At 33.5% G+C, this 3,607-nt stretch overlaps 1 long non-coding RNA gene across 1 annotated transcript; it reads right to left on the bottom strand.

Moving 5' to 3' along the window:
* Window positions 1–722: 722 nt before the first annotated feature.
* Window positions 723–3,311, bottom strand: LOC146897548 (uncharacterized). The gene is made up of 3 exons (XR_015021768.1): window positions 3,191–3,311; window positions 2,106–2,550; window positions 723–1,077 (listed from the first exon to the last, which is right to left on the bottom strand). It is a non-coding gene; the product is annotated as an uncharacterized LOC146897548 (long non-coding RNA).
* Window positions 3,312–3,607: the final 296 nt, after the last annotated feature.

Genomic DNA, 3,607 nt, shown 5'->3' with positions numbered 1-3,607 from the left:
CCTATCCTTCCATATTGCCCACATACATGCAAGCCAAATAACCTTAAAAGTCGAATGAGTAGATCTCAGCATACCTGCCAAGTTAGTAAACTGAACATAGTGCTCCGAGATTGAACATGAAGAAATAAAGGATATGCCTAGCCAATGACAAATTAAATACCAGACACTACCAAATACATCACAGTAAATGAAGAGATGATCCGCCATCTCAATGTTACCACAACCTCCAGCACACAAATTATCGTTTAGTTGAAATGCACATCGTCTCACCAGATTAACTTTCGTTGGAAGTCGGTCTCGTAATAGACACCAAGCAAACAGAGAAACTTTTGAAGGAACCTGCTTGTGCCAAGCATTATGAACAACACCCCACTACACCATTTATACTATCTAACAACAGTTGAAAAATGTTGCCAGAACTCCGAAAAACGTTGCCTAAAAGAATAGGGGACGTTTTTCAGGCGTCTCCTGTTCGAGCGTTGCCTATTGTCTAAGGCGACGTTTTTCTCACTTTTTGGGCACACTATTTATAATCGTCCCATAAAGTTTAAGGAATAGGGGACGTTTTTTCCTAAGCATCAAAGGCGACGTTTTCAAGTGTTGCTTTAATGTGCAACTACGAGCACTAAAAAAACGTCCCCATAGATTATATGCAACAGTTCTAAAACGTAGCAATAGGTGATTGATTTAAAAAAAAAATCAAAAAATAATCAGTTTCAGAATTAGCAGCAATAAATTAAATTTCTGTATAGACAATTGCACAGGGAGTGTGAAGATTATATCAAATAACAATTACATTATTAATCAATCAAATAATCTTAAGCTTGACCAATAATCATGGCTACTTTTTGTCTCCTAAAACTTGTTACCGCAAATTCGAAGTCAACATGGTTGAAATATTACACTAAGGCATGCTAAAAAGAGGGATAATTGTTCCCAAGTTTACACAAATAAATATTTGGAGATAAGTTAAAAATGTTAGGCTGCACACTTGAATCTCAGGTTGGATTGCAGGAGACCCTGCCACTCATGCGAACCGCACCAAAAACTACTGCAGCTGAGACTTGACATTGGTAGCTGCACATATTTAAAAGAGTAAAATTAGTGGTCAATAGAAGGAACAAAATCACTTAAAATGAAAGTTCTGAAACTCAACTTGAAAGGGTGTCTCTTAATAAGTGTCGTTGTTATAACAACTCTTTATTCTCGACCAATATGGTGTAGTAACAACACTCTTTAAATTCAACTACACTTGTTTAACCGAAAGAGTTAATAGAACAAGATACATAACATTTACCCAAATCGAAGGCATTAACCGATTGATAAATCAAATCCTAAGAGATAATAGTAATAAATCACGAAATAATAGTATAACTTAACATTTGATATTTTAAAAGAACAATGGTAGTAAAAATGATTCAATTAAAGTCTTAAGAAAAATGATATCAAAGAAAACGATATTCTAAAATAAATAAGAAGGCATGATTCAATTGCTTCATCTTAATGATAACTTATCAGACACATAAGTTTGAATTAAATATTAGTAGCATAGATTCAATTCTTATTTTACATACATGATACATTGGTCGAGAATGATCTGAAATAGAATTTTAAGTAAGGGATTGACATGGTTCTAGTAAGTCATCCAAACAAAAAAAAAACATAGTCAACAAGCAACCCAAAACTACTAATATCATGTTTTCTAGAGTCAATATCATACTCCACCAAGCTTCATATCACTAAACTTCTACAATGAAGTTGTGTATAGTAGCGATACATTCTCTTTCAATTTCAAAGATGTCAAACTTCTAATAACCTACAAGCAAATGATTTTACTAATTGTTTTTAATAAGAGGGGCAACTTCATAGTGAAAGCTTAAGCAAGGTCAGTACCTTTCATCCATATTTCAATCTCAATAGGTTAAAATTATTTATTGACTTCATTTAAATAATAAATTCAAATAACACAAGTCGGATAATAGTAAAGAAAGGTTATAAATAAAACTTTTACTTAAAGCTAAGTTAGACATGCCAATAAGGTTGTTTGAAGCAAGTTTCATTCAGGGAATAAAAGTGAAAACATACAATAAGTCTAGAGCTAAAACCTCATCAGATGCGGTGAAGTCCATAGCTTGGTATTGTTCAGCTCTAAAGCATTCCTTATTTTCTGTTCAGCATAATCACAAGTTTCATGTAGTTCAGGCTGCTCAGATCCTGTAAAATATTCAACATCATGTTCAGATTAATAAAAAAAAAGCAAATTATCATTGGGTGCTACTAAATTAAAAACAACAATTAAGATACAAGAGCATCAGTGTTCTGAGAAACCGCATTTGACTCTGTTTGCAGACTAGTCCCTCCAGATAAACAATTTCATAGTAGATTAAAATCAAACATTACTCAAAGACAAGTTTTACTTCCCCCTACAAGTGGTCGAAAGTTCAATTCCATGGTAGTGGGTACTTCGTTATCTCGACAAGGCTGAGAACAAAGCTAGCTTGCAGGGTGTCTCAAACAATTCAGAAGATGTAACTATAAAACCAACAAGAGCTGCAACAAAAACTATGGGTGATGAACATAAAATGAAGCATGCAATATTTGCAAAGAAATAACCTACTTTCTTACTGAAGCATCAAACTAAGATTTAACATGCCATATACAGTTGGAGATCACCTTTTAAATTTCATACGTCTTAACTTTTAATAAGAGTCACTATTGAAATAGTGTGTATAAATGTTAAAAATTTAATTGTCAAATGTCTATGAACTATCATATTTGAAAGCAAAACATGGTTATTATACTTTTCAACTAGTTGAAAAATAAATCTTAACATATTGACCTCTAACTAACAATTGCTATCTAAGCCTAAGGACTTTTATTTGACTGCATATGATTTATTTAGTCACTTCACATTTTCACAAGGCCCGAGCCATTTTTCATGAATTGATTCCTAATAATTGTCCAAGCAAGATAAAATAAAATCAACTAATTTTTTCAAACCAAATGATAGAAACAGGACAATAAACATAGTTATTTAATCACTTCTCCACATTTTTACTTGGTTTATTTAATCACTTCTCCACATTTTTACAAGGTCTGGTTTATCACATAGAAACATGACATTAAACATGTCTGATAGTTCTCTTTCTGATACGTAAATCCAAAAAATTGGTTGGATTCTGATACCTACCTGAATATCTTTCAACTTGATTCCAGCAGCAACAAAAACCAAATGCTTGTTATGAGTAAGAAACTGTCTCAATTTCAACACAACATCCTTCACTACAACAACAACAAATCCCGTCAATAAAACAATAACTATTAGAACATCTTTTCACTACAAAAAATACTCTTCTAATCGTTTGAACATATAATTCGAAGTTAATTAAGCAAAATGAAACGAAGGAAGGAGAAAGAGTGAACCTGAGATTCGTTATGGCATGGCCACAGCAACAACGAAGGGATCTCACGGCGATATCAACAACGAAGGTTTCGACTGTCAGTTTCATGACGACGGTGAGAGTTGACAGCGAGAAATGATTTCACGGCGACGGCAAGAAAGGGATCTCACTGCGGAGAGAATGAAGGTGAGAGTGAGAGAATGGCA

Source organism: Medicago sativa, chromosome 8 (assembly GCF_051527215.1).
Source record: "Medicago sativa cultivar Bolivia chromosome 8, Bolivia_mono, whole genome shotgun sequence".
Lineage (NCBI taxonomy): Eukaryota > Viridiplantae > Streptophyta > Magnoliopsida > Fabales > Fabaceae > Medicago > Medicago sativa.
This window is presented reverse-complemented; position numbering and strand designations above follow the sequence as displayed.